Genomic DNA, 22461 nt, shown 5'->3' on the forward strand with positions numbered 1-22461 from the left:
CAAACAAACGCACATGTTGTCTGATTTTGTGTATAATGTGATTCAAGAAGTATAAAAATAGTCCTTGAATATTTAACGGAAGAACAACTATTACACTCTCCTGATATCTTCTTTAATAATATCTGCAACTCTCCCCCGCCTGCCTTTATGTGGCATTTAGGGCACAGAAACACTTTTGCAGGGTCTTCATTATCCTTCAACCAAATTTCAGTTATAAAAACAGCTTTTAGACAATTCTCTAGAATCAGGTCTACAAAATCCTGAGTGGTACAGAACGAGAAGAAGTGATTCGATTTTTTTTTTTACTCGTTCCAAAAGTACAAAGACTAGGGGGCACTCAAGGAAGTTAGATGGAAAAACTTTTTAAATAAATAGGAGGAACTATTTTTTCACTCAACAAATAGTTAAGCTCTGAAACTCTTTGCTGGAGGATGTAGTAATAGCAGTTAGTGTGTCCAGCTTTAAAAAAGACTATACAAGTTCCTGGAGGAGATAGACATAGGGATGCCACTGTTTGCCCTGGGATTGGTAGCATGGAATGTTGCTACTCTTTGGGATTCTGGAATCTTGTTATTGATTGGGATTCTGATTTGAGGTTCTACATGGAATGTTGCTACTATTTGGGTTTCTGCCAGGTACTTGCAACCTGGATTGGCCACTGTTGGAAACAGGATACTGGGTAAATGGACCATTGGTCTGACCCAGTATGGCTATTCTTATGTTCTTATGGAAAAGGGGGAGGGCAGAATGGCCTTTTCTCCTGGCCAAACTAGTTTCCAAGGAATAATCCATTGGATGAAAACATTAACTCTCGGATGCTATATATGGTGCCCAAGGTTCACACACACAAGTTAATTAATGAGCTCTTAACTATCAATAATTGAGTGCTGACAACCTATTATTGGCATTCATTGGCACCACTTAGGATCTGTGTGCAGATCTGCGCTCTATTTATAAGACATGGCGCCTAACTGTACTAGTGTGGCCATGGGCACATCAGGGGCATTCTGAAAAGTGGTGCATGTAGTTACAGAATATTGTCTCGGCACACAACTTGAGCACCAGGTTTTAGTAGGCGTCAGGCTGCTGCCTACAGTTAGTGTGGTAGTCGGCGCTAAACGTTATTTTATAAACCCTTTATAAAATAGTGTTTTTTGAACACCATTTATAGATTTATAGAATTCCCTCCCCCCCTCCCCCAAAAAATCCTGTGTCATATAGCTCTGTAGGCTGTCACATTACCTGTACCTGCCATGTCCCCTGAACAGGGAGTCCTCCAAACTCTGGTTGTTCAGGAACTCCACAAGTCCTTTTCACTTCCCACAATCGAGCATAAAGAGTCAACTTAGAGCAGCAGAAAATCCAGGGTTCAAATCCCACAGAGGCTCCGTGTTGCCTTAAACAAATCACTTCACCCTTCTCTTTCTCAGGACCAATACATCCTTATAGACTGTCAGCCTTCTGGGTATAGGAAAATATGTATTGTACCTGAATGTAACTTTCCTTGAGCAATGCAGGAAAGGCAAAAGCTAGATCTACATAAAATAGACTGAGCTGCTGGTAAGATCAATGGAGTTACCACAGAGTAGCTCAGAAAAAAAAAAAGTAAATACAGGCACTGAGAAAGTGCAAATAGGGAAACATTCTCATTGCTCCTGGAGATTTCATATTCTGTGCCTCTTGTCATCTGTGTAACATTCCTGCTGTATATCACTGCAATTGGGCACCTGTAGGAGTGCAGTGCCCAGAGACTTACCGGGAACTCGGACCCTTCCCTGCAGTGCCGATCACGTATTTACATGGAGCTTCATACACCAGGCATTACTTCCGCATAGGCCTCACCGGGAGCCCTGCGCAAACATCTCAGGGACAGCTCGGTCTTTAACCCCATGACTAATTCAGTCCAGAGAGAGAGCAAACACTGGCAGAAGGGTGATAGGCACAGAAGACGTTTCAGCAGTGCAATATTTCCCTGCACAGCTCCCAAATGACCTGGCTTTGGGCTGGGTTTAGTTTTTTAACACACCCCTTCTGGTGTATTATGGTTCTTGTAGTGCTTTCCAATGGAAGGATTACAGATATAAAAATGCAAAATTTGGACTAGTCCAATATCACTTGCAAAGACTATGGTTATTTAAAAAAAATGACACTGGCCTCAAGTTTGGCTGGCACCATTCTGAAAGAAAGCCCTGGCAGGGCAGGAACACAGGAGATCTGTCAGTCCCACAGGTGGGGTGGATCAGATTCATGCAGCCTTGCATTCTTTTAAACTGAACTGTGCTGGGGGCCAGTGGTTCTTAATAGGGATTAATTTAATTTTAATGTATTGATCTGTTTTCTCCACCTTTCATCTGTCAGATGTACAGAACCAAGTATAGCAAAAATACCATACAACCATGATTTCACATACACATTATAAATTGAATAAAACCAACTAAAATAAGGAAGTGAAATTAAAACAGCAAATTATTACTACTCTGCCCATCCCCCATAATCAACCAGTCATGATATTCCATTTCACTTCATGGTGAAACATATTGTAATCGTCGCCTTCGTCGCCCTACCTCCCCTACCCTTCTTCGTATTCTCTTACACCTTCTCCTACTATCCGCAGGGGACATCAATCCCAATCCAGGTCCCCCACACCAATCCTCATCTTATCTATACAGACCACTCCGGAATGTCTCCAACCTCATTTCCATTTCCCTCCTCTCCCCCTCTTCCCTCCCCTTCTCGTGCGCCCTATGGAATGCCCGATCTGTCTGCAACAAACTCTCCTTTACCCATGACCTCTTCATCTCCTGTTCTCTCCAACTCCTCGCCCTAACTGAAACCTGGCTCCCACCTGACGACTCTGCCTCAGTCGCTGCCCTATGCCATGGAGGCAGTGGTGTGCTGGAGCGGGCTCTCACGGGCTTGCGAGAGCCGTTTGTTAAGTTTTTAAGAATTTTGGGAGCCGGTTGTTAAAGTAGGCCTCCCCATGGCTACTTTAACAACTGACTCCCAAAATGTGGGCTTGGGCCCCCAACTGAATTCACTTTTACTTTGCTGGCAGTGATGCTGGCCCCACCAGCCAAGTAAATAGACTGCTGCTGCTCCCTGCTCCTTGTTTCTGACTCTGAGCATCAGGCTAAGACTTTTCATGCAAGCGCAAGAAGGTTCCATCATGCTGCTCAGAGCCAGAAACAAGCAGCAGAGAATGGTGGCAGTCCATTTATTGGCTGGTGGGGCTCGGCAAAGGTAAATTTCAGAGCCGGCTATGCCCGGAGAGAGAGCCCGTTGTTAAAAATTTACCAGCACACCCCTGCATGGAGGCTACCTCTTTTCCCACACTTCTCGCCCAGTTGGCTGCGGAGGCAGCGTCGGGTTTCTACTTTCACCCTCTTGCAGATTTCAGCCCCTTCTCATATCTCAGTCTCACTCCTTCTCATCCTTTGAAGTCCATTCCATCCGCTTATTCAACCTGCTGCCACTCCAAGTTGCAGTCATTTACCGATCCCCCGATAAGTCCCTTTCTTCTTTCCTCACTGACTTCGATGCCTGGCTCTCTGTTTTTCTTGAACCTTCATCTCCGTCCCTCATTCTTGGTGACTTCAACATCCACGTTGATAATTCCTCTGATTCTTCTACTTCCCAATTCCTTGCCTTAGCATCCTCATTCAATCTTCAGTTGTGTTCCTCTGCACCCACTCACCAAAATAGTCACTGTCTCGACCTTATCCTCTCCTCTAACTGCATTCCCTCCAGCTTCTGTTCCTCAGATATCCCCCTTTCTGATCATCACCTATTAACCTTCACACTTAAGCACCCTCCTCCCCGATCCCACCCAATCTCAATCCCCACATCTAGAAATCTTCAGGCTATTGACCCTCTTACTCTATCCTCTTATGTCTCTAACCTTTTCTCTACCGCCACTCTATCTAAGTCTGTCAATGAAGCTGTTTCCTCCTATGATAGTATTCTCTCCTCTGCACTGGACACTCTTGCCCCTCCCATGCCCCGTCCTACTAGGTGTACCAAACCCCAGCCTTGGCTAACCTCTAAAATCCGCTACTTTCGTTCCTGTGCCCGCTCTGCTGAACGCTGTTGGCTTACATCCCGCACCCTTGCCGACTTCATTCATTTCAAATTCATGCTTAACTCCTTCCAGTCTGCCCTTGCACTTCCCAAACAGGATTACTTCACCCAATTAACAAATTCCCGTGGCTCCAACCCTCGACTCCTCTTCGCCACACTGAACTCTCTTCTCAAGGTACCTCCGCCTCCAATTCCCCCATCTCTTTCTCCTCAGACCCTAGCTGAGCACTTCCATGATAAAATCCGTAAGATAAACCTTGAATTTTCATCCAAACCCTCCCCACCTCTCTCTCCCTTAGTCCTCACCCCCTACTCTCCTTCCTCTCCTTCTTTTTCCTCCTTCTCTGAAGCGTCTATTGATGAAACTGCCCTTCTTCTTTCCTCCTCTAAATCTACTACCTGTTCCTCTGATCCCATCCCCACTTATCTACTTAACACTATCTCTCCTACTATTATCCCAGTCATCTGTCACATCCTTAATCTTTCACTCTCCACTGCAACTGTTCCTATGGCCTTCAAACATGCTGTGGTCACTCCACTCCTTAAAAAAACTCCTCACTTGACCCTACCTGTCCCTCCAACTATCGCCCCATCTCCCTTTCCTCTCCAAATTACTGGAACGTTGTTCACCGCCGTTGTCTTGACTTTCTTTCTTCGCAACCTATTCTTGACCCACTCCAATCTGGTTTTCGCCCTCTTCACTCTACTGAAACTGCACTTACCAAAGTCTCTAATGACCTGCTACTGGCTAAATCCAGAGGTCTCTATTCTATCCTTATCCTTCTTGACCTATCTGCTGCTTTCGACACTGTTGACCACACTATACTTCTGGATACGCTGTCCTCGCTTGGATTCCATGGCCCTGTTCTCTCCTGGTTCTCCTCTTACCTCTCGCTTCATTCTTTCAGTGTTCACTCTGGTGGATCCTCTTCAACTTCCATCCCGCTTTCTATTGGTGTGCGCCTCAGGGTTCTGTCCTTGGACCCCTCCTCTTCTCCATCTATACCTCTTCCCTTGGTACCCTGATTTCATCCCATGGCTTCCAGTACCATCTTTACGCTGATGACTCTCAGATCTACATCTCCACCCCTGAAATCTCAACCTCAATCCAGGACAAAATCTCAGCCTACTACTAAATAGCATTTCTAAAGCGCTACTAGGGTTACGCAGCGCTGTACAATTTAAACATAGAAGGACAGTCCCTGCTCAAAGAGCATACAATCTAAAAGACAAGAGAACAATCTAAAGACAAGTGAACAATCTAGAGGACGAGTGAACAGTTAATCTGATAGGGTGGATAGGTTGGGGCATTCTATATATCTCGAGCGGTTAGGCGCCGAAGGCAGCATTGAAGAGATGAGTTTTAAGCAGCGATTTGAAGATGGGTAGGGAGGGGGCATGGCGTATGGGTAAAGGAAGATTGTTCCAGGCATAGGGTGAGGCAAGGCAGAATGAGCGGAGCCTGGAGTTGGCAGTGGTGGAGAAGGGTACTGAGAGAAGGGCTTTGTCCTGTGAGCAGAGGTTACGGGCGGGAACATAGGGGGAGATGAGGGTGGAGAGGTAGTGAGGAGCCGCAGACTGAGTGCATTTGTAGGTAAGGAGGAGGAGCTTGAATTGTATGCGGTATCTGATCGGAAGCCAATGAAGTGATTTGAGGAGAGGGGTGATATGAGTATATCGGTTTTGGCGGAATATAAGACGTGCTGCAGCGTTCTGAACTGATTGAAGGGGGATAGGTGGCTGAGTGGGAGGCCGGTGAGGAGTAAGTTGCAGTAATCAAGGCGAGAGGTATTGAGAGCGTGGACGAGAGTTCTGGTGGTGTGCTCAGAGAGGAAAGGGCGAATTTTGCTGATGTTGAGGAGGAAGAAGCGACAGGACTTGGCAGTCTGTTGGATATGTGCAGAGAAGGAGAGGGAGGAGTCGAAGATGACTCCGAGGTTGCGGGCAGATGGGACGGGGAGGATGAGGGTGTTATCAACAGAGATAGAGAGTGGAGGAAGAGGAGAAGTGGGTTTAGGAGGAAAGACGAGGAGCTCGGTCTTGGACATGTTCAGCTTCAGGTGGCGGTTGGACATCCATGCCGCAATGTCGGATAAACAGGCCGATACCTTGGCCTGGGTCTCCGCGGTGATGTCAGGTGTGGAGAGGTATAGCTGGGTGTCATCAGCATAAAGATGATACTGAAAACCATGAGACGAGATCAGCGAGCCCAGGGAAGAGGTGTAGATTGAGAAGAGAAGGGGACCAAGGACAGATCCCTGGGGAACTCCAACAGATAGTGGGATGGGAGTGGAGGAAGATCCATGGGAGTGTACCCTGAAGGTGCGGTGGGAGAGATAAGAGGAGAACCAGGAGAGGACAGGGCCTTGGAACCCAAAAGAGGACAGCGTGGCAAGAAGTAAATCATGGTTGACGGTGTCAAACGCGGCGGAAAGATCGAGGAGGATGAGGATGGAGTAGTGACCTCTGGATTTGGCCAGGAGCAGGTCATTGCAAACTTTAGAGAGTGCTGTTTCTGTTGAGTGCAGAGGGCGAAAACCGGATTGAAGTGGATCGAGGATGGCATGAGAGGAGAGAAAATCAAGGCAGCGGCTGTGAACGGCGCGCTCAAGTATTTTGGAAAGGAAGGGTAAAGAGAGATGGGGGCGGTAGTTGGAGGGGCAGGTAGGGTCAAGTGAAGGTTTTTTGAGGAGAGGTGTGACAACGGCGTGCTTGAAGGTGTCGGGGACAGTTGCAGTGGAGAGAGAGAGGTTGAGGATGCGACAGATGGCGGGGGTGACAGTATGGGAGATGGTGTTGAGTAGGTTGGTGGGGATGGGATCAGAGGAACAGGTGGTGCATTTCGAGGAGGAAAGAAGGCGGGAAGTTTCATCCTCGGTGATCTCAGGAAAAGAGGAGAAAGAGACCTGGGTAGGTTGGTTGAGGGAGAGGGTTAAAGGGTGAAGAGCCTGCTTGTCTGACATTGCTGCTTGGATGTCTCAACGCCATCTAAAGCTCAACATGACCAAAACTGAACCTCATTTTTCCCCCTAAACCCACCACCCCTCTTCCCCCTTTATCTCTGTTAATGGCACTCACATCCTCCCTGTCTCCTCGGCTCGTAACCTTGGAGTCATCTTTGATTCCTCTCTCTCCTTCTCTGCCCATATTCAACAGATCGCCAAAACCTGTCGCTTCTTTATCTACAACATTAGCAAAATTCGCCCCTTCCTTTCTGAATACGCTGCCAGAACTCTTATCCACATCCTTGTCGCCTCTCGCTTGGACTATTGCAATTTACTTCTCACTGGTCTTCCGCTCAGCCATCTCTCTCCTCTCCAATCTGTCCAAAATTCTGCGGCACGACTTGTTTTCTGCTAGAATCGTTATACCCATACTAGCCCACTCCTCAAGTCACTTCTCTGGCTCCCTGTCCACTTCCACATTCAGTTTAAACTTCTCGTACTGACCTTTAAATGCATCCACTCTGCAGCCCCCCCATTACCTCTCCACTCTCATCTCTCCCTACATTCCTCCCCGTGAACTCCGCTCACTTGACAAATCTCTCTTGTCGTCCTCCTTCTCCTCCACTTCTAACTCCAGGCTTTGCTCTTTTTCTCTCGCGGCACCTTATGCCTGGAATAGATTACCTGGACCTATACGTCTAGCTCCATCTCTACCTGTTTTCAAATCTATGCTGAAAACCCACCTTTTCACTGCTGCTTTTAGCTCCTAGCCACAATTGCCCTCCCCTTGTCCCTTCCTCCCTTCTCACCCATTACTTCCCTCACCTGTAACTGTCTTAGTACATAAGTACATAAGTAATGCCATACTGGGAAAAGACCAAGGGTCCACCGAGCCCAGCATCCTGTCCATGACAGCAGCCAATCCAGGCCAAGGGCACCTGGCAAGCTTCCTAACGTACAAACATTCTATACATGTTATTCCCGGAATTGTGGATTTTCCCAAGTCCATTTAGCAGCGGTTTATGGACTTGTCCTTTAGGAAATCGTCTAACCCCTTTTTAAACCCTGCTAAGCTAACCGCCTTCACCACTTTCTCCGGCAACGAATTCCAGAGTTTAATTATACGTTGGGTGAAGAAAACTTTTCTCTGATTTGTTTTAAATTTACTACACTGTAGTTTAATCGCATGCCCCCTAGTCCTAGTATTTTTGGAAAGCGTGAACAGACGCTTCACATCCACCTGTTCCACTCCACTCATTATTTTATATACCTCTATCATGTCTCCCCTCAGCCGTCTCTTCTCCAAGCTGAATAGCCCTAACCTCCTTAATCTTTCTTCATAGGGAAGTCGTTCCATCCCTGCTATTATTTTAGTCGCCCTTCGCTGCACCTTTTCCAATTCTACTATATCTTTCTTGAGATGCAGCGACCAGAATTGAACACAATACTCAAGGTGTGGTCGCACCATGGAGCGATACAACGGCATTATAACATCCTCACACCTGTTTTCCATACCTTTCCTAATAATACCCAACATTCTATTCGCTTTCCTAGCCGCAGCAGCACACTGAGCAGAAGGTTTCAGTGTATTATCGACGACGACACCCAGATTCCTTTCTTGGTCCGTAACTCCTAACATGGAACCTTGCATGACATAGCTATAATTCGGGTTCTTTTTTCCCACATGCATCACCTTGCACTTGCTCACATTAAACGTCATCTGCCATTTAGCCGCCCAGTCTCGTAAGGTCCTCTTATAACTTTTCACAATCCTGTCGCGATTTAACAACTTTGAATAACTTTGTGTCATCAGCAAATTTAGTTACCTCGCTAGTTACTCCCATCTCTAAATCATTTATAAATATATTAAAAAGCAGCGGTCCTAGCATAGACCCCTGAGGAACCCCACTAACTACCCTTCTCCATTGTGAATACTGCCCATTTAACCCCACTCTCTGTTTCCTATCCTTCAACCAGTTTTTAATCCACAATAGGACATTTCCTCCTATCCCATGACCCTCCAATTTCCTCTGTAGCCTTTCATGAGGTACCTTGTCAAACGCCTTTTGAAAATCCAGATACACAATATCAACCGGTTCCCCTTTGTCCACATGTTTGTTTACTCCTTCAAAGAATTGAAGTAAATTGGTCAGGCAAGATTTCCCCACACAAAAGCCGTGCTGACTTGGTCTCAGTAATTCTTGTCCTCGGACGTGCTCTGTAATTTTGTTTTTAATAATAGCCTCTACCATTTTCCCCAGCACCGACGTCAGATTCACCGGTCTATAATTTCCCGGATCTTCCCTGGAGCCTTTTTTAAAAATGGGCGTTACATTGGCCACCCTCCAATCTTCCGGTACCACGCTCGATTTTAAGGATAAGTTGCATATCACTAGCAATAGCTCCGCAAGCTCATTTTTCAGTTCTATCTGTACTCTAGGATGAATACCATCCAGTCCAGGAGATTTGCTACTCTTCAGTTTACTGAACTGCCCCATTACGTCCTCCAGGTTTACCGTGAAGTCAGTAAGTTTCTCCGACTCGTCTGCTTGAAATACCATTTTTTCCGACACCGGTATCCCACCCAAATCTTCCTCGGTCTGTATTACTTAGATTGTAAGCTCTTTTGAGCAGGGACTGTCTCTTTGTATCAGGTGTTCAGCGCTGCGTGCATCTGGTAGCGCTATACAAATGCTAATAATAATAATAATAATCTGAAGCAATTCTGATCTCTATGTATGCAATGAGGGCATAGCTCAAGTAAATGATTCATTCCAGGTTTACTTCCACCACATGACTGTCATTGAAGGAACACAAAAACCCTGCCCATGATTTAATCTCCAAGGCCTACATAGGTCTAATTTTCCCTCTTTAATCAATTGGTTCTGTTGTATGGAAAATCTAGAAGATCAAACACAAGACTTTAAAGATCACTCACTGCCACTATCCCCGTCCCCAGAAAGCCCTTTATTGGGATGCCATTATTAGATATATGGAATGGATATTGGGTCAAGTAGTTTTGATGGCTCTCTTTGGATTTTCTTAGGGAAATCTGCAAAGGTTAGGCCATTAAATCAGGCATGGATGCCTAGGAACCAACTTTTCAAAATTATTGGGGGGCTAAATCCAACAGAAATGACCTCTCATTGGACCCAATCAATGTGTTTGTTCTGTATTGGGGTACTCAAGCACCCACAGAGCTGGCTCCTATGCATGGCCATTGTTAAACATACCATCTTGGAAGCCCAGACCTGATGCATTCCACGTATTTACAGAGGTGGAAAGAAGAGAAAATGACAACAAGCATGGTTAAAAAGTGAAGTGAAAGAGGCTAGTAGAGCCAAAAGAACATCCTTCAAAGAATGGAAAACGGAACCAAATGAAGAAAATAAGAAGCAACATAAACACTGGCAAGTTAGATGCAAAGCACTGATAAAGAAGGCTAAAAGAAAATATGAAGAGAAATTAGCCTCAGAGGCAAAAACTAACAGTAACAACTTTTTCAGGTACATCAGAAGCAGAAAGCCTGTGAGGGACTCCATGGGACCGATAGATCGTAAAGGAGCAAAAGGGGCACTCAGGGAGGACAAGGCCATAGCAGAGAGACTGAATGAATTCTTTGCTTTGGTCTTCACTGAAGAAGATTTGAGATCTACCTGTACTAGAAATGGTTTTCAAGTGTGATGATGCGGAGGAACTGAAAGAAATCTCAGTGAACCTGGAAGACATACTGAGTCAAATCAACAAATTAAAGAGTAGGAAATCAACTGGACCAGATGGCATACATCCAAGAGTACTGAAAGAACTTAAACCTGAAATTGATAATCTGCTGTTAGTAATCTGTAACCTGTCAATAAAATCATCCATAGTACCTTAAGATTGGAGGGTGGCCAATGTAACGCCGATTTTTAAAAAGGGTTCCAAGGGTCATCCAGGAAATTACAGACTGATAAGCCTGACGTCAGTACTGGGTAAAATACTGGAAACTATTATAAAGAATAAAGTTATGGAACACGTGGAGGGGCATAATCGAACACGAATGCCCATCTCCATGGGCGTCTATGTCCAAGAACGAGTATGTGAAGGGGCGGGACAAACCGTATTTTGGAAAAAAAATGGGCGTCCATCTTTTTTCAGATAATACGGTTTGTGCCAGCCAAATGCATTGGATTTGTGTGGATTTGAGCTGGGCGGTTTCGTTTTACAGCGATAATGGAAACCGAAGGTGCCCAACTCAAAAAACAACAAATCCAAGGCATTGGGTCACAGGAGGGGCCAGGATTTGTAGTGCACTGGTCCCCCTCATATGCCAGGACACCAACTGGGCACCCTAGGGGGCACTTGTAACAATTAAAGAAAAAGTTAACTACCTCTGAAGTCCATAGCTCCCTTCTCTTGGGTGCTGAGCCCCCCAAATCCCCCCCCAAAACCCACTCCCCACAACTCTACACCATTACCATAGCCCTTATGGGTGAAGGGGGGCACCTACATGTGGGTAGAGTGGATTTTGGGAGGGGTTGGAGGGCTCAAAACTTACCACCACAACTATAACAGGTAAGGGGGGGATGGACCTGGGTCCACCTGCCTGAAGTCCACTGCAACCAGCAAAAACTGTTCCAGGGACCTGCATACTTTTGTCAGGGAGCTGGGTATGACATTTGAGGCTGGCATACAGACTGGCAAAAAAGGTTTTCATTTTTATTTTTTTTAGTGTGGGAGGGGGTTGGTGACCACTGGGGGAGTACGGGGAGGTCATCCCCCATTCCCTCCGGTGGTCATCTGGTGAGCTGGGGCACCTTTTTGAGGCTTGGTTGTGAAAATAAAAGGACCGAGTAAAACCGGCAAAATAGTCATTAACACCGCTTTTGTTTTTTCCATTATGCACTGAAGCCGGCCATCTGTTTGCCACGCCCATGCTCACCCATGTCCCACTTTGCTATGCCGCTGACACGCCCCCTTGAACTTTCGCCGGCTCTGTGATGGGAAAGCAGCGATGGTGTCAAAAAAGTGGATTTCGATTATACCAATTTGGCCACTTTTGAGAGATCGCCAGCCATCTCCAGATTTATGTCAGAAGATGCCCGGCAATCACTTTCAAAAATGAGTTGGAAAGGGTATAAGCAAAGATGGAACATATAGATAGGTAAGAACGTAAGAAATGTTAGAAAGTAAGGTGACTAATTTAAAGAAAGGTGCACAAGAGGTGAGAGAGATGGTTAAATATTATATTATCTAGGGTAGAAGTGGATAAACATGTCCCACTGGAGGAATCAATTTCACACACTCTTAACACTGAAGGCACAGGTTGCCCGAGACTCCCTTAAGCATAAGAAGCAGTTTTCAAGATTTGGGACCCCTATATACAATAATTCAAAGTTTAATTTTGAACATTTATTTGAGAGTGTGTAAATGACCAAGACCACTGGATATGAATAGCCTGAAAATTTTATAGAGGTTGGGGGGTGGAATTAGGGGAAACTTGGGGTAGAGTGTGGGGTGCTATGAGTCCAAGCACCCCAAGTGTTTCATCAGAGTTAAGATTTTTTGGGGGGACAAAGTAATTGGAAACATACATTTGGGGTGCATTTTGCAATTACTTTATGTCTGATATGGAAATTTTTGATTTCTTGCTGTAACTTTTCAATCTTTATTAAAAAAGATTTAAACATAAAGATTGGCCACTGCCCAACAGGTTACCAATGTGCAGTGGCGTAGGAAGGGGGGGCGGTGGGGCGGTCCGTCCCGGGTGCACGCCGGCGCCTCGCTGGTTCCTTGCTCTCTCTGCCCCGGAACAGGTTACTTCCTGTTCTGGGTCAGAGAGAGCAGGGAACCAGCAAGGCGCCGACACCCCCCAGCGGCGTGCACTCAGCGGATTGGCTCTCCCACCCGCCCCTCACCGCCTTCCAGGTATGTTTTCAGGGGGAGGGGTTGCGCTCCGGAGGGGGGAGGGTGCGGCGCGCTGCACCCGGGGGGGGGGGTGCGCAGCGGCGACCCGCCCCGGGTGTCAGCTGCCCTCGTGACGCCACTGCCAATGTGATGACTTCAGCATAGGGAAAGGGAAATGGGACTTGATACACTGCCTTTCTGAGGGTTTTTGCAACTACATTCAAAGTGGTTTACATATATTCAGGTACTTATTTTGTACCAGGGGCAATGGAGGGTTAAGTGACTTTCCCAGAGTCACAAGGAGCTGCAGTGGGAATTGAACCCAGTTCCCCAGAATCAGAGTCCACTGCACTAACCACTAGGCTACTCCTCCACTAGCAACATTCCATGCAGAAGCCTGCCCTTGCAGATCAGCAATGCAGTGGCGTTCCTAGGGGGGCTGACACCCGGGGCGCATCGCCGATGCGCCCCGCCCCCCTGGTGCAGCGCGACCACCCCCCGGTGAAAGGACACCCCCCACCCCGGCAAAAGAACCCCCCCTGGGTGCAAGCCGCTGGGGGGGGTGCCGCGCGCCAGTCAGCTTCGTTCATTTCCATGCTCCCTCTGCCCCGGAACAAGCTGACCGGCACGCAGCACCCCCCAGCGGAGTGCACCCAGGGAGGACCGCCCCCACCGCCCCCCCCTTGGTACGCCACTGCAGCAATGCGGCCACGCAGGCTTCTGTTTCTGCGAGTCTGAGTATGTGCAGGATGTCAGACTCACAGAAACAGAAGCCTGCACGGCTGCATTGCTGATCTGCAAAGGCAAACTTCTACATGGAATGTTACTAGTGGAATAGCAACATTCCATGTAGAATCTCAAATAGTAGCAACAGAATCTCCAATAGTAGCAACATTCCATGGAGAATCTCCAATATATTACTACTAGGAGACCTAAACCTCCACTTAGAAGACCTCACCTCTGCCCACACTCGGGACTGTATAGACTTCCTCCAACTATGTGATTTCAACCTTCCTCCAATAGTCCCAACACACAACAAAGGCCATTCACTCGATATCATCACACATAAACACTCTACAGACCACAACTTCATATTATCTGACATCCACTGGGCCTCCTCTCCCTGGTCTGACCACCACAAAGCAACCCTATCTATGCACTGGCGAAAAAAAAGATCAACCCAAAGCACCAGAACCCACAACAATTAAAACCAGAGGAAGGGTTGATAAGGATACCTTCTGGCAACTTATCTACGATAACAATTGGTCGACAGACCCAAACTCAAACCACTTCCTTACAGATTGGGACCACAGATGCAATCTTATTCTAGACGAAATTGCTCCTTTACACTCCAAAACCCTAAACTCAAAGAAAAACCCCTCACCGTGGTTCAACGAGGAACTAAAGAAACTAAAGAAAGAAACCAGGAAATTAGAAAAGGCATGGAGGAAATCAAAAGATGACATCACCCTTAATGCATGGAAATTATCACAAAAGAAATACAAGAATGACAGCAAATGAGCCAAAAGAGCATATTACACAAAACAAATCATAACCACCAGAACAGACATAAAAAATACAATATACAATCATAAAAAATCTTCTCAACATGAACCCAGTAACGACTTCACCCTCAAACTATCCATCTGCCGACCAGATGGCCAAATACTTCAACGAAAAAATCACTAATCTATGCAAAACAATTCCATATGATGACACCAACATCGACACTTTCCTGGACGAACTGGACCCTGACTCTGATGATATCCCAGCAGACCGATACTGGACACATTTCGCTCCCCTTAGCACCAAAGAAATCTCTTCAGCACTATCCAAACTCTCCAAGTCCCACTGCCACCTGGATCCATGTCCCAATTATCTGATGAAGAATGCCCCAGAACGATTCATAACAGAACTCATCACCCACCTAAACTTCCTACTTCAACAAGGTTCCTTCCCATCTGAACACAGCAATATTCTACTCACACCAATTCCTAAAACCCCCCAAAAAACAGCGAATGACATCACCAGCTACGGACCTGTGGCTTCCATCCCTCTCCTAACCAAACTGATGGAAAACAGAGTGACCTTCAAACTCAACGAATTCATACAAAATTTCTCTATACTACATGAATCACAATCAGGTTTTCGACCTGCGCACAGCACAGAAACAGTGCTACTCACCCTGGTATCCAAGTTCAAACATGAAATCTCAATCGGCAACAAAATACTTCTGCAGTTCGACCTGTCTAGTGCATTTGACATGGTAGACCATGACATCCTGACAAAATTACTGGGCAAACTAGGGATTGGCGGAAACATCATTAAATGGATAAAAAGCTTCATCACCACCAGATCCTATCAGGTCAAATCAACCTCATCAATATCACCCACATGGTCCTCAAAATGCGGAGTCCCCCAAGGATCACCCCTATCCCCGATCCTCTTCAACCTCATGATGATCCCTCTCGCCAAATCCTTATCCAAATCAGGCCTAAATCCCTTCATCTATGCTGATGACGTCACAATATTCATCCCTTTCAAATCCACTCTTACAGAAATCTCGGAGAAAACATTCACTGCCATGAATACTCTAGCATCCTGGGCCAACGCTTTCAAGATGAAACTGAATAAAGAAAAAACTCAGTGCCTCATCCTTTCATCACAACACACTACTCAGCTCCCAACCACCCTGAACACCCCCGACGTTACAATCCCAATATCTGATAATCTAAAAATCCTAGGAGTAACATTAGACAAACACCTAACTTTAGAAACTCATGCAAAAGCCATGATGAAAAGCCACGTAGCGAGGGCTTAACTTTGCAAAGTAATTCATTTCAGTGGCGGTTCATATGACACAAGTAGATGCTATACAACATTTGCAGCTAATTTCTTATCTCAGATGCACCCCAGAGATTGGCCCCACAACTAGGAAATCACATATCCATGCAGAATACAAAACATTAAAAAAAATGATTTTCTACCATACTGCCTTAATCAATGGTGCCCAGGGAATATCTTCTCAAACTTTGCTTAGATACCAAAAATTTAATTACTATTCCAAAAGCACACGTGGCAACCAGGAAGATTTAGGAGCAGAAAATGAATCTGAAAGATGTGTCCTTATAAAAGGCAATTACACAAGGAGCCCAAGGTTGCAATGTTTGTACGTTTGGGAAGCTTGCCAGGTGCCCTTGGCCTGGATTGGCTGCTGTTGTGGACAGGATGCTGGGCTTGATGGACCCTTGGTCTTTTCCCAGTGTGGCATTACTTATGTACTTATGTACTTATGTTCATACATGATGTGGATACTGAAAAGATTGAAGCCATACCTTCCACAGAACATTTTCTGCAATCTAGTACAATCCACAGTGCTCACCCATGCCGACTACTGCAACAGCATCTTCATCGGATGCCAAGCCTAAATCATGAAAAAACTCCAAACAGCCCAAACCACAGCAGCTAGACTCATGTTTGGCAAATCAAGATTCGAAAGCGCAACACCACTTCGTGAAAAACTTCAATGGCTCCCAATCAAGGAACGAATACACTTCAAAGCCCACACAATGATCCACAAGATCCTCAATGGTGAATCTCCAAGCTACATGTCCAACCTGATTGATCTTCCAGCCAGAAACTGGACCAGTAACATAGTAACATAGTAGATGACGGCAGAAAAAGACCTGCACGGTCCATCCAGTCTGCCCAACAAGATAAACTCACATGTGCTACTTTTTGTGTATACCTTACCTTGATTTGTACCTGTCCTTTTCAGGGCACAGACCGTATAAGTCTGCCCAGCACTATCCCCGCCTCCCACCACCGGTTCTGGCACAGACCGTATAAGTCTGCCCAGCACTATCCCCGCCTCCCAACCACCAGTCCTGCCTCCCACCACCGGCTCTGGCACAGACCGTATAAGTCTGCCCAGCACCATCCCCGCCTCCCGCCACTGGCTCTGCCACCCAATCTCAGCTAAGCTCCTTAGGATCCATTCCTTCTGAACAGGATTCCTTTATGTTTATCCCACGCATGTTTGAATTCCGTTACTGTTTTCGTTTCCACCACCTTCCATGGGAGAGCATTCCAAGCATCCACAAGACCCTCAATGGCGAATCCCCAAGCTACATGTCCAACCTGATTGATCTTCCAGCCAGAAACTGGACCAGTACTTCTAGAACATATCTCAATCTTCATCTCCCTAACTGCAAAGGCTTTAAGTACAAAACCTACTAGGCATCCAACTTCTCTGTAATTGGCAGCCAACTCTGGAATGCCATACCTCGACACATCCAAAAAAACCACTGAGCATCTACCCTTCCGAAAAATGCTGAAGACTTACCTCTTCAAACAAGCCTACAACCCGTCCTAACTCTCAAACACAACTCCACTCCACTATATCACCCACACTACAATCCCTTCAACACATCTCTTACCACTGTCCCACTCAATGTAATTATCCCACTCTATGAAATTATGCCGTCCCTGCGACACTTTGTTCTATACTTTGTATCATTTCTGTGACACATCGTACCATACTGAACCTAATCTAAGTAATTATGAGGCATATTTTCAAAGCACTTGGACTTACAAAGCTCCATAGATTTCTATGTAACTTTGTAAGTTTAAGTGCTTTGAAAATGAGCCTCTATGTCATCTCTTTGATACATTGTTTCCATCCCTGTATTATCTCTGTGATACTTTGTACCATACTATGTAAGCCGCATTGAACCTGTTATTGAGCAGGAAAGAGCGGGGTATAAATGCCACAAATAAATAATAAATAAATAAATAGAGAAAGGGAAACGGGACTTGATATACTGCCTTTCTGAGGGTTTTTGCAACTACATTCAAAGCGGTTTACATATATTCAGGTACTTATTTTGTACCAGGGGCAATGGAGGGTTAAGTGACTTGCCCAGAGTCACAAGGAGCTGCAGTGGGAATCGAACCCAGGTCCCCAGGATCAAAGTCCACTGCACTAACCACTAGGCTATTCCTCCACTCCTTGTGCCATCTAGAGCTATGTGTGACCATTCAAGCTGAAGCATTCTGCCCCAATTGTAGCCTTCCCAATAATTTTCTTGGGAAAACCTAGATGTAGGTATCTTCCAATAGTTTAGATGAAATAAGGCCATTGTTTGGGGAGGAAGCGGCACAGATACAGTTGAATCTGCCTCACCAGCCATAGTCTGACAAAAGCTTTCTTAGTTGCAGTCACTACCGGAGGTTCAAGTGTTAGAGCTGAGTCAATAACCATTTATTTATTACTAAAATGTATAGTCTGTTTTTATCTACAAATCTATGCAGGTTATAACCTACATACATAATCAATAAAAGGCATCACACAATAGCAAATAATAAACAAACCACACAACAGACTAAAAAAATAAAACTCCCTCCTGGCTTTTTAAATTGCTTGACTGGGGCTAAGTGTCAAAGTTCAGCTGCACTTAACTGAATATTGCCTGTTAATGGCCAACCCCTAACTGGCGAGGTTAGGGGCAGCTGGTAAATATGGTACCTAAAAAATTGGCGCTGAAATCAGTGCCAACTAATCGTATTCTGTAATCGGTGCCTAGATTTAGGCACTAATTATAGAATACTCTTAGTTCATATTTCAGCGCCTAAATCTACAAATATCCATAGATTTAGGTGCCTAAATTTTGTAATGCCCCCCCTCCCGCAGAGACCACTGGACCACCAGGGCCCTTCAGGTAGGACTGGGGCAGCAGGGGTGTCAGCTGTGGCAGTAGGGGGCAGCAGCGCGGCAGTAAGGGAGTGTCAGGCAGCAACCGGGCGGGGGGTCCAGACCACTCTCAGTCCGCCCCTGATAATGCTACCGTGGCTTAGTAAAAGATCCCCTAAGTGACTTGCTCAAAATCAAAAGGAGCAGTGGTGGGATTTGAATCTTCGTTTTTCTGGTTGTCAGCCTGGTGCTGTACGTTAGGCTCCTCCACTCTTTACACTCTGCAGCCCTTCTTTATCTACTGCTGTCAGATACCTTGCAAGTTTTGAAATTACAGATCACAGAGCCCAAACAGTAAGTACAGGAGAGGCTTTAAGGCAAAGAAACCAAATTTAATTGGTAAGCAATATACAGGTCAATATTCATGACATGAGTTACATGACAGACTTGATTGACTTACCAATTAGAAAGACATCCGAATCAACATGATCTTATCTAAATCTGCACTACCCAAGCTGCAAAACAACTTACACATCTAGTTTTTCCTACATAAGCACACAACTGTGGAACACATTACCAAAAGCCTTGAAAACGATGTACGACCACCTAACATTCTGTAAATCACTAAAAACCAACCTGTTTAAAAAGGCATACCCTACCCATCCAACTTAAAGGCCTAATCTCTGCAACACAACCAAACTAAAGCAAGTAATGGACATAACACAACTCTTCCGTTCTCCGATTCCCTAATGTGGCTGTGCCACATGAACTTGATCTTACCACAACTTCACCCTGTATTTGTTCACACCGGAGCCTGCAAAGGCCTCTCCGGTACTATCTAAGCCACATTGAGCTCACAAATAGGTGGGAAAATGTGGGATACAAATGTAACAAACAAATACATTTGACCCCCCCCCCCCCCCCCCAGCTGCCGACCTCCGCTGCCGCTGACCCTCCCCTATCGCCAGGTACCTTTGTTGGCAGGGGTCCCCAACCAGCCGGTGAGTCTGACGTCAGTTCCGGGCAAAATGGGGTTTGTGGTGATATTCAGTCAACTAACCAGCTAGGAACTCGCATAAGGATAGGACAGAAGAAAGGCTGTCTTAACTTTATGCAGTAAAGGTGTCTAAGAGCAAATACTGAATATCGGACAGTGTTCACAGGGTCAGTTTTAGCAATTGCAGCGCCCTGTGTAGACCAGTTCAGTGGGCCCTCCCGCCCGCCACCATAATTTATCAGTTTAAAAGGAGGTTTAGAGCTCCAGAACCCCACCTCACCCCATACCTTGATATGCATCCACCACGTTTCAGTAGACAGCGGCAGTGATTTTCATATCCCATCAGCTGCTGAGCCCAGAGCCTCCTCGCTGCTGCATCCTGCCCTTATGGAAGCAGGAAGTGACATCAAAAGGGGGAGGGACACAGCGAGAAAGCTCTGGGCTTGGTAGCTGACAGGATATGAACATCACTGCTGCAGTCTGATGCTCTCTACTGAAATGTGATACAGAGCAGGGAGGTATTCCGAGACAGGAGGACAGACGTGTCAGAGATGCGGGGCCCCTAGGAGTGTGAGATTCTGTAGGACCCCCCCCCCCCCAAATCACCCCTGCCTAAGACCGGCCCTGGGTGTCTGGTCACCTTCCGGGTAGCAGCACCAGATTCCCCCCCCCCCCCCCCCCCCCATCCTAATCTTCCTCCTACCCACCCCTGGAATGGAAAGAATCCACCTGGCATGAACCCCCCCTTCCACCCACCCTCAATGATACAGTAAGGTAGGCCTACCCTCACCCCTCAGGCCTATACTGAAGAATCCCAGGTGGTCCAGTGGTAAATGTGCAGGAGAGATGCCCACAAGGCTGCAACAAAATAGCTGCCACAACCTCTAAACCTTCAAGTCATGCTAGTTTAACACGGGGCTGCATTTTATGCAATGAGATCCTGTGCTAAAATAACCCGACCCTTGGTAAAATCAGCCATCTTAAGTATAGCCCCCATTGATAACTCCCTCCCTCCCTAAGTTACACACGTCTTGTTAACTACACAAGATCCTTTACCATTTGGCCCAGGCTCTCCCTAGCCAGCAAATTGTGCATGTTTCAATATGACCATTGTAAAATTGAATATCTGGGGTTTCCTCTTGCACTTTATTGCTTCTAACCTGATCTCTAATTATACCAAGTTGTGGACTTATTCTCGAAATGCTTTACATAGATAAATAGCTCCGATAATAGCTGTGTAAAATGAGCTCAGTATTCAGAATCACTTGTACGGTGTGATCTAGAATCCTCAAGTTCGCTGTCCTGAGTCTAACAAAATGTCTGAGAACTTGCCAAAAAAAAAGTCTCCATGTATTTACATAAAGCGCATGGTATTTAACTTGAGCCTTTTAAAGTTGCTTGAGCTTACACCACAATTACAACAGAAAAGAGAACGATTTGCTGGAGACCAGTGCCCTGGAATGCTGTACATTGATAACAGGATTAATGGGAGAGCTCTGCTGAGTTTGCTTTCTCACCCACTGCACCCCCCTGTCCAAGGCTGAGAGAGCTTTGTTAATCAGTACAACACAACTTTCTCAGCCTCTATTAATCAAGGTACTTGTACTGGTCCCAGAATTTTGATGTTGGCCCTTATGCACATCGAAAAGAATTTCAAAACGTGACCCTCATTCCAGAATTTAAAAGTCGAGTCCTAAAACAGCAAAGAAAAGAGTAGAGAGCACAAAGAAAGTATCCCCCCTTTCTCCTCGCCTCCTACCCACTAAGAAAAGCTATATCATTCCCTCTGCAATTAGTCAGCTTCTGAGACAGATGTGAATTAGACTGGGGGGGGGGGGGGATTCCATACTCCACTTTTTGCCTTGGTTGTTGTTTTAGGAGCAGAATTTGGTTCTTACCTCTGTGGTTTCCCCCAGGGGCATCCCAGCCTGGGAGGAATTGCTCAGCTCCCAAGCTCCAGAGTTGGCACTCCAAACATTAGAGCCCCAGCGCATGCTGGGATAAAGGAGAGAGATAGTGAGAGAGAAGGATGCAGGAATGTTGCCCCCCTCCCTTTCCACCACTCCTCTCTCCAGTGACCCCAGGAAAGGAGGTGCTGGCTTTTTACTAGTGAAACAGCCAGTTTTACAAGCCTGTTAGCAGATGTAGCCAGTTTTTAAGAGCTATTATTGGAAAGTTTACGTGCAAAATGCATAGATATCAGAGATTCACATTCCAAAAGCTGACCAAGAAAATAAAGTACCGTAAGTGCTATAAAAAAATGAGAAGGAACATCTTCATCCATTCTAGTGATAAACAGAAGAAAAAAGCAAAAACCTAATCTGGACACAGAGAATTCAGAATGTCACCAGAATTGAAAACCTTCATTATTTTTCAGCAGCTATTTACCTAAATAAAAGAGCTGTTTGAAAATTGCTCACCCTCTCCACATACTTTTACCTACATTTTGCACAGGTTTCCAGGTATGAGAATAGGGTGGGGACTGTGACAATATGAATAGTTCTGCATTTTCAGGAAAGAAACAAATTACCAGAGAAAATGTGGATGCAAATGTCGGGAGAGATGTTTCCCACAGGCAGTTTTCAAAGGGAAAATGCACATAGTAACATAGTAGATGACGGCAGAAAAAGACCTGCACGGTCCATCCAGTCTGCCCAACAAGATAAACTCACATGTGCTACTTTTTCTGTATACCCTACTTTGATTTGTACCTGTGCTCTTCAGGGCACAGACTGTATAAGTCTGCCCAGCACTATCCCCGCCTCCCATCCACCAGCCCCGCCTCCTACCACCGGTTCTGGCACAGACCGTATAAGTCTGCCCAGCATTATCCCCGCCTCCCAACCACCAGTCCCGCCTCCCAC

At 45.9% G+C, this 22461-nt stretch overlaps 1 protein-coding gene across 2 annotated transcripts in view; it reads right to left on the bottom strand.

The window, feature by feature from the left end:
* The window catches only part of TMEM98 (transmembrane protein 98), a 101526-nt gene extending 79379 nt beyond the window's left edge, over positions 1–22147 (bottom strand). The window contains exon 1 of one of the 2 annotated variants that reach the window (XM_030221141.1): positions 21496–22147. The gene's annotated coding sequence lies outside the window, so the exon portion shown is untranslated. Of the gene's footprint in view, positions 1–1756; positions 1929–21495 lie in introns of those variants that run through there. The other variant, XM_030221140.1, reaches the window with a different exon arrangement.
* Between the last annotated feature and the right edge of the window lie 314 nt (positions 22148–22461).

This window comes from Microcaecilia unicolor, chromosome 12 (assembly GCF_901765095.1).
Source record: "Microcaecilia unicolor chromosome 12, aMicUni1.1, whole genome shotgun sequence".
Lineage (NCBI taxonomy): Eukaryota > Metazoa > Chordata > Amphibia > Gymnophiona > Siphonopidae > Microcaecilia > Microcaecilia unicolor.